This window comes from Dermacentor albipictus, chromosome 5 (assembly GCF_038994185.2).
Source record: "Dermacentor albipictus isolate Rhodes 1998 colony chromosome 5, USDA_Dalb.pri_finalv2, whole genome shotgun sequence".
Lineage (NCBI taxonomy): Eukaryota > Metazoa > Arthropoda > Arachnida > Ixodida > Ixodidae > Dermacentor > Dermacentor albipictus.
The window spans coordinates 34,342,909-34,352,123 of NC_091825.1; the positions used below are offsets into that span (position 1 = coordinate 34,342,909).

The window sequence follows — 9,215 nt, forward strand, 5'->3', positions numbered from 1 at the left end:
TATATGCGAGCTCGAAACTGTAAAGAGCAAGAGACAACTGTCGAAATTAGCAGTAACAACCTGCAGTGTCCCCGGTCACCGTTGTCTATTTCTGAATTTCTTATTAAATATGGATATCGGTACAGCAAAATTGATGTTCTAGCATTCCACGATGTACCTGTCGATGGTAACAACACTTTCGCGCATATAGAGATGCGGCAGTTGACGCGGTGAAGTGAAAGCGCATCTTGGCTTTTAAAATGTAAATGTAAACAGCAACTCAGAAAAAGATTTATATTGCTGGCCTAGTCGAGGTGCGGGCGTGTTCGGCGTGGTGCGGTTTTCGATATGTTTTTTCTCATCGGAATGCACAGTTTGTGGAAAACGCGAATGATGGACCGAAACGCCGAAACGGTTGTACCTACAAGGGTGAATTTCATCCAAATGACACTACACCTAAAGCAGGTTTATGATGGACTTGATACCCAGCCGGACTCGTACCCCATTTTGGTGAGGTGCCTATCCTTACCACCCTTCTAAAGTGAAGCCCCATTTCTACCCACTGTATGAACGATGCCTTTTCTCTGAGTGACTATGATTGTGCTCTCCATTCTCTGACTATGCACAACTGGTGAATATCGCGTTGCTGCTACTGTAATAAATACCATGAAAGAAAGAAAAAAAAAATTCGGCGTGGTGCGGTGGTAAGATGCTTGTCTCGGAATCGTGAGGTCCGCAGTTCAAATCCCGTGCGAAAGCTTTTTTTTTTTCTACTTTCATTTTTTTTGTATTAATAATTTTTCTTATCCTTAAAGAGGTGTCTGTCAATTTTTAATCAAATATATTGATCAGAAGCTACAGAATTTTCGACTACAAGACGTCACACAACAGAGAACAGAACGACAGTCACAACGTCCCAAAATACGACAGACTGAAAATTTCCTGTTGTGTTATTCAAGTGGGTGAGACGTCTATAAGGCGTATGCGCACATTGCCGTCCTCTTCATTAAAAGCAACGTTGCTGAAACACGTCGTACAAGACGCTGTACGACTCGCATAACATCGAAATACAACGCCGTCACCATCCATGAGATCACCGAAAGCACTTTCGGTGGCTGCCTACAGATGGCAGCACAGGTAGCGCCGGTAAAGTTACAGGTGATATTATTTTGCCGTCTTCTGCCTTAGCTACATGTGAGTGCGCGCTGCATTGACGCCGTCCGATGCAGCTGTTTAATCGTATGTACGCTGTGCCGAGAGTAATTGTGGTGCATTTTGTATTCATTGAGAATCACAAAACCCCTGGGACCGCGTAATGTAGCCCGCAGTATCCTTCGTGTGGTGCGCCGATGTCGAAGGTATGAGCCTTCGCCACTTTCTTTGTTCCGGGCTCACGAAAAGGATCTCCTCCTCTGGCACTCTCGCATCGTGTCACACTCTACGGAAGAATTTGGTGAAAATTGTGCTCTTACGTCCTGTAGTTGATCCGCAATTCAACAGTGTGTGCGCCGGAAGGACCGTTGGTGCAGTGGATGCCGCGGCACCTGTGACGCTAAAAGGAGCGTTTTCCGAGTACGCCTAGAAAGGTAAGTCCGGCGCTTGCGCGCATTCTTCCTGTCTATGGTTCGTGAAGTGTGCGTTCTTGTACGTATCGCAAGATCCGTACAACAACCGAATCCGAATGAGTAAAGCAGCAAGAATTATAAATGTGCTTTTCAAATGGTTGTTCTTCATGTCGCAGTGCACATTTAGCAAAACGTTCCATGGAAATTGCCCTAAAACGTATTCATGTTACCAACAGCTCTATCTGTGGTTTATTTACTTTCACCTATGAAGCACGCTAGCGCGGGTGGTTCTTTTATCTAAATGGGCACAAAAATTCAAGCAAAGAAAGTTACTGCTTGTGTACATAATTTTTCATTGAGAAATGGTATAGGCATTTCCAGAAGTAGTACGTCGATGTGTCGTCTTCACAGCTAACAGCTGCGCGAGATAGCACCCGATTTCTTCGTCGACGCATGGCCAGATTTTCAGCTTGTATGGAAATTCGTCTGTTTATAGAGTGTCGTCAGATGACGTGTATTAGTGTCCTGTGTGTTTTCGTGTACTTGTAAAGGGTTGCGATCTTGCAGAGAAGCCGAAATTACAAAAGCAATGTTTCTTTTTAAGCGAAAAATCTTTCTCTTTTCTGTATTGTCTCTCCAGAAAAAGAGGTGGTCTGTTGAAATTTTGAGCGCATCGTCCTTTGGGAGCAGTGCTTTGTTGCGCCGCATAAACAAATTAGGTTTTGGAACGCTTTTCATGTCCTAAGGAATTTTTTGATAGTACAATTCACATTTCACGTTATACAGCTGTACGTTTGTGTGAACCTTTTCATAGTAGATTCATGTTTGCTACAGTTCGATTTACGTGTTATTTAACCGCCTGTGATGTTACGGTCAGATATTTGCACAACCAGTTGCAGCTTCATGTAACTGGTTGTATGAGACTTTTTTCAAAATATGACGTGATCTTTTTATATCACAAGTTTGCAGTTTCAGCAGAGATTACAATAAATTAAGCATTTATTATTGTTTAGGGATGGCAAGATTTTGTGAACCAGAGGCACCTCCAGATATGCACCTGCGGCACTTCTGCAGCCTCAACAGCACGGCAAAGTACCTGATGTGCATACTGTGACAAGGTGTGTGCAAAGCAGTTGCTGCCACGTACACGAGCTGCAGATTTTGTTGGTATCATCCATGCTTGGAAACTCTCCTGAATTTTCCGTGGGTTTACAAATGTGGGCTCATTTTACAATTTTATGGATGTCACTTTAGAAAGACAATGAAGTTGTGTTGGTTAAGATATTTTAAAGCTGTTGAGAGATTAAGGGCATGACATTGTTAAAATGCACGTAAAATTAATTGTAATGGTACTTGTAATGGTTTATTATTAGCGATGCAATATCTCTAACGAGAACATCAGAGGGGCACTTGCTTTAGGGAAGTTTGGTCAGATAAATTCATGAAGCAGCGTAAAGCGGCAGCAGCATACACGCTGTAAAAGCTCTGTAATCTAAAGAAAAAACAAAGTTGTCAGTTACTGGTTTCAAGTTCACTGCTGCTTTTTGTGCTGCACGACAAGGTAAATAATGGTTGATAATGTGTGTGTGACGTAATAGTTCTGCGCAAACACACGAGGTGGAGAGAAGTTTTTATTAAAGTGAAAATCAGACATCGTAGCATTTGCTACAAAGGGAACCCGTATGTGTTCCTCAAAAGGAAAGCTGCACAGTTGAAGAAAAATTCGTCCTGGTCCGGGACTCGAACCCGGGACTACCACCTTTCCGAGGCAGCCACTCTACCATCTGAGATAACCAGGTGGCTAGCACATGGCAGGGCGAAGTCGAATTAGTTGACAACACGAAGCAAAGGCAAGGGTTTGACGTAATATTTTTTTCCCCTTTATTAATTACCTCTCTACACCTTGCGCGTTTCCGCAGAACTATTACGTCACACCCTTGCCTTTGCTTCATGTTGTCGACAAATTCGAATTCGCCCGGCCATCTGCTAGCCGCCTGGTTATCTTAGATTGTAAAGCGGCTGTCTCGGAAAGACGTAGGTCCCGGGTTTGAGTCCCGGACCTGGACGGTTTCTTTTTTTCAACTATGAGGCTTTCCTTTCGAGGAATCCGTACGGGTTTCTTTTGTAGCGATTGCTACGAGTGGGTGGATGTGCGATTTTCCCTTTATTAATAATGTGTGTGTGTATGCAACAATGGGGGTGCTGAGAGCAAGCTTTAAAATAATGTGTGTTATGTCCCCAACAAAGAATTTAGTGTCTGCAGCATTTTTACAAAATATTATGTTCACAGGTTGGCAGGTATGACATAATGTACAACAATAATGTACAACACTTTTGCTGTAGATGTCATATTCATAACGTCCCTTTTCTGTCTACTTGAATCGTATATTTAGAATTTGGCCCACCTTCAGTTTGATCAAGGTTCATAGGTAGCCCCCTCTGAAATAAATATAATTAGGAGCTATTGTAGATAAGCATGATATACCTACTCACTGTATTGTGACATATATTTTTAGGGACTGTGTTGTGAGGCATGCATATCCTTTTACCTGTATGTCTTGCAGCAGGTTGCCCGACAATAGCATAAATGCTCTGCCCACCTTTATTATTATGCTTTCATGTAGACATCTAACATCTGTGCCCACATAGACTCCATGTTCTTAATTACATTTTTCTAAGTATTCACTGTTGTGCATTACATTATTGTGTTACATTACTGTGCATTACATGTTTTCTTTGTTTTATTTTGGAGGGGCTATTCATTTCTATAATAGTACAGAGAATAGGACTTCAAAACAAAAAACCACGAAAGGTGGCTTAAAAGTGTATGATGCTTGGAATTCTACATTCCATCCCCTAAAGCGCTACCAGTAGTAAAACATTCCTAATTGTCTTTTTTATAAGCTAGCTGCCAGATACATAGTCCCATTATGAGAGTATGTTATTTTTTTTCTTTGGTCTGACTTGTTTTGTTGAATGTTCTCCTTGTTAGTTCAGAATTTGTTTTCTTGCCACCTCATGCAATACTCCAACTGGAGACTATGAGCTATGTGTACAATAAGTAAGTAAATTCCTAAAGCATGCAACAAACCATGCAGCATAGCATTTAAATGTTGCCAGTTTATAATGCTTCTCGAGTGCAGCGCAGCATGGAGCTTGAGGCTGATCTCTTCAGATATAAAAAAAATGCAGGTTATGAAAATATGGTCCTACAAACTGCTGGTTACGCATGTCAGTCAGCCTGTTGCAGTGGTCACAAGTGAGAATGTAACCAAAAGCTGGGCGTGCTCGGCCATTTTGCATATGGCACAGGATAAAGCTTCGCCTCTGCTATTGCTTCTCTTATAATAATGGCCTCCGAGTATACATGCCGAGTTATGCTTCTGGGGACACTTATTAGTTAACCTTATCAGGTAATACCATTAGCCTTATGGGTGCTATAATGTTGCAGTGCCTGCAGGATGGCCAGCATTACAATACACATTAAAATTATTGTACAAGTCATGCAATGGTATCGAGATTGGCCCACCAAGTGACACCCTTTACTTACAGTATACCTGGGATCAGCCCAGCTCACTCAGTCAGGGAGACATCCATGCATAAGGGGAGGGGTGTAGCAAATAGAGGGCGTTCGATTAATCTTTCTCACATAGATAGCTCATACATATAATGTTTCCTAAATTGGATGCTTTGTTGCTCAAAATGAAGTTACTTATGTGCATAATGTCAGCAATGCGATCCTATTTATGCCTACCGAAAGTTGCTTTGTTCACTTTGCCACTTTTTATATTGTTTCGCTTGTTATTCTAAGCTCACTTGTTTTATAGCTGCTATAGGTGTGGCTGGACCTGGAGAAGAAGTGTAAGCAGACCATGCTATGTTGCTGATCTCCACATCCAAGTTGGTCCCGTGACAGTTGGGCGCCATTGTGCCTTGCTTCATTGACAAGGTGATATAATATGGTGAGCTTGTACTTCAATATCGGTATTGAAAATTATGTTAAGGAAAAAGACAAGGATTGGTCTTTATGATAGATACACTCATGTTCTTTCTTTAAGGTGTTCTTTTGACACTGTTCTGCATGGACATATTTTTAGAGAATTATAACAGTCCTTTATTGTAAAGTGCCACGGCGCTAGTTTATGCGTTAAACTAGCACTCTTTCACCAAAAAAAGCCGTATTTAGCACACAATTCACAAGGAAAGAAAGGAGGCAACAGGACAGAGTGCTACTAACAGTTCAGTATTATAGCTCGCACAGTAATATTGTGCAAAAGGTGAAAGGGGGAGAATAGATCTGAATACATATTGTTCGCACAGAAACGAAAAGGATGCATCACATGGTGAGTGTGACATTTGTTTTACAATGATAAGAAGCAGTCTCACTGTCTAGTAATTCTCTGCATGGGGAGCTAGTGCTAGGTTCCTCGTCATACATATAAGAAAAGTTTCAGATATCTCTCCAGCGCTTTTGTCTTTTTATTTTGTCACGATCAAGCAGCTTTTAAACATAGGTGCATGTGCACCGAGAGTAGTGCACTACCACTGCTAACTGACCCACACATCAAGTTTGCTTGGTCACGCTGCCAGTCATTTATACATTTGCCGGTTTATCCGATGTAGCCTCTACTGCACGAAATAGTATGTGATAGACACTGCACCTGTGTACTGTACGTGCTTTCTTACATTATTTTTTTCAGAGATAGTGATGCAGGCCTTTTCATTATTTACATGCCTACACAACAAACGAAGCATTATCTGTGCTTAGAAAGAATTGTAGGAAAATCCAGCATGAGGCAACTGTTCTCAGCACGAAACAAACTTGATTCGTTGGTTTTCGTTCATTATTGCGATCACACTAAGGCAGACAAGCTTGTAGGCTGTGCTTCTGCAATTTGTACAGCACACTGACAGCACTGGTGTGGGCCTCATCTGTGGGCTGACTGATGGCACCTTCTACGGCGCAGACCACTTGTGTTGGGCGAGGCACCAATGTTGATGTTTGTTCCCTTGTGCAAAACAGCAGTCCTAGGTTTAGAGTAGTTGTAGGAAGACAAGGTAAACATAACTTCCATGGCTTGAGTGGGCTCATTTCTCTTGGGGCATCTAGCTTTTTTTCTTGCAACTGTGCAGAGGTGCTTCCCTAGAGTCAGCGGGAAAATGGCATAGAGTTGTGCATTCAGGAACTCCTTAACAATGATCTGCCGTAGTTAGGGCCTTGCGAAAATGCACTGTCTGCCAAGTGGTAGAAGGTGCATTATTCAGCCACATATTTCCTGTTGGCATGATTGCACTCGTGCTGTCAGTAATTTCTTGGCTTGCCGAATTATCTTGAGGCCCCACGCTGATGATGCTACCGATGTCTTCGTGTGCAGATTTTCAGGATGAGGTTTTTTGCTTTGCAAATGTTGTTGAAAGGTAGGTGGTGCTTACAGGTAGCTATTCTAAATATTAGTGAAATGAATTGGCCCATCTTGCTTCGTCAAACATCGTCACGCCGACATCAGTTGCACAAACAAAAAACCTGGCCTACTTGCAGCGTCGTGCACGAAGAAACAAACAAATCAGCTGCTGGATTGTCTTGGCATCGCATACTAAGCTGAGACCGGAACTGCTGTAGCTACAAACCAGGCAGAAACGATGATGATGAGCAGGGATTTGTAGTAGCGCCACTTCGTGGGGCACCAAGGAGGCTTCGTTCAAAACAAAAATGGCGTTCAGCAAGTAGAACCATGCCACGGTGAGAGTCGGTGCATGGTGCTCTCGATCAAGTTGGCTCAAGGAGTGTCCGAAAAATCAGACGAGAGGTTGCAAGGCGTCCTAATTTTCGGAAGTTGTTATATATTATGGTCCATGGGGAGAATGGCGGTGCCGTGAAGCAGACCGAGTAATCATGTCCGGAAAATCAGTCGGCGACTGTACCTATACCTATGTGTCTATGTATACCTAGGTGCAACAGTGTTTGCTATGATCTGTGCCAGAATTGCTGTTGCCCGTAGATGCCCAACATGTCGGGTGTCAAATTGTAAAATAGCTTGCAAAAGTGATCTACGGAAAAATACCGCTTCTGCTATATTTCGCTTTTGCAAGATATTTAGCGGCTGCTGGCACCTACCTTAAAAGGCTTTATATGGTCTTCGCATGGCCAGGGCCTTCTACTTTTGTGAGTTTACTTATCTCGAAATTTACCCCGGTTTTTATAACTTCAAGTTGGCGGGATCCCTAGTCTCCTTTAACATGTACCCAATAGACCTTACATAGGGGTTTTGGCATTTCTCTGCCATCTAAATGCAGCCATTGTGGCTGGGATTCAATCCCATGCCCTCTGCCTGAGCAGCGCAATGTCAAAGCCAGTACACTACGGTATTTTGCTGGCAGACGGGTTTAGTTTCTGAATAATTTATTATCTCAACCTGTCGGTGTTGTTTTTAAAGGTATTTCATGTTTGTATTCTGTTGCTTCAATACTAGTAATTATTGTTAATCAAACGATGTGTCCATCTTTTTCCTATAAGACTTGCTTCAATCTCCTGCTAATTATGACAGCTTATTCTCCCACAGTAATCCATGTTCCCTTGAAACATAGGCAGTGCATGAAACCACATATTTTTCAATAAGATGTATTCGTTATCTTCTATGACCGGAATGCTGAACCTTTCTTATTTGTGAGAACATAGGCAAATTCGCCTATGTGCTAACCTGTTGCATGAGTCAAGATAAATTATTGGCTTTACTTTTTCAGGTGCCCTGCTCGCTCGCACCCAAGCAACCCACTCCAGCGGTCTTCTCTCAGCAGACTGGATGCATCGAAATACCGTTAGAAGGTCCAATAAACAGTGCTTGAGACATTTATGACATGCTTTTATTTAGGCCGGAGGACTTCAGGCTTAATGAAAGCTCAAGTGGGTGTACAGAAATACCTATGTAAAGTATACTTGTCTTTTTCACTTACAAGTACATGCCAATACTTTGCCTGACATTTTTCACCCCAAAATTACACTTTACTGTGGATTTGTGTACAAACCATTACAGCAAGAAGCACTGCATTAAGAAGAGTACAAGTAATCGAACATATACTAAACTAGCAAGAATTACATTTGCATACTTGTAGTATAAATATGAAAAGGAGGTACAATCTTCTTCAGGGTGCATTTTCTTGTAGGTCATACATAGAGAACGTACTCGTGGGTCATACAAAACTTGTTCATAATGTATCACATCAGTGTTGGTAGTGCTAATCAATTTATGCCGAAAATTGTGTTCATCTTCGTATCAAGCAATGTACCAGGCAAACCTACATATGAAAGTGGCTTCTTGTTGCGAACCTAATGGAGATCTACTTCTCTTCAATGCTGATCGCAAATACACAAGTGCACAAAATATGTGTAAAGAGTAAATTATATTAAGCAACATCAATCCATTCTGAAAGGACCTGGTATGAATGTAGCAAAAAATAGGTCTGAACAGGGGCAAACAGGTCTGGGTTAGATAGGACGGGATTAAACGGGTCAGGATTAAACAGGATTTAAACGGGTCAGGATTAAACAGGATTTAAACGGGTCAGGTTTAAACAGGATTTAAACGGGTCAGGTTTAAACAGGAACAAACGGGATTTAAACAGGTCAGGACTGAACAGGATCAAACGGGGTCCCGTTCCATAACCCTATTTGAT

The 9,215-nt window shown here is 42.0% G+C and overlaps 1 long non-coding RNA gene across 1 annotated transcript; it reads left to right on the plus strand.

Annotated features, from left to right (window-relative positions):
* Positions 1-1,151: 1,151 nt before the first annotated feature.
* LOC135908086 (uncharacterized) lies at positions 1,152-8,392 on the plus strand. The gene is made up of 4 exons (XR_010566201.2): positions 1,152-1,565; positions 2,558-2,662; positions 5,372-5,506; positions 8,286-8,392. It is a non-coding gene; the product is annotated as an uncharacterized lncRNA (long non-coding RNA).
* Positions 8,393-9,215: the final 823 nt, after the last annotated feature.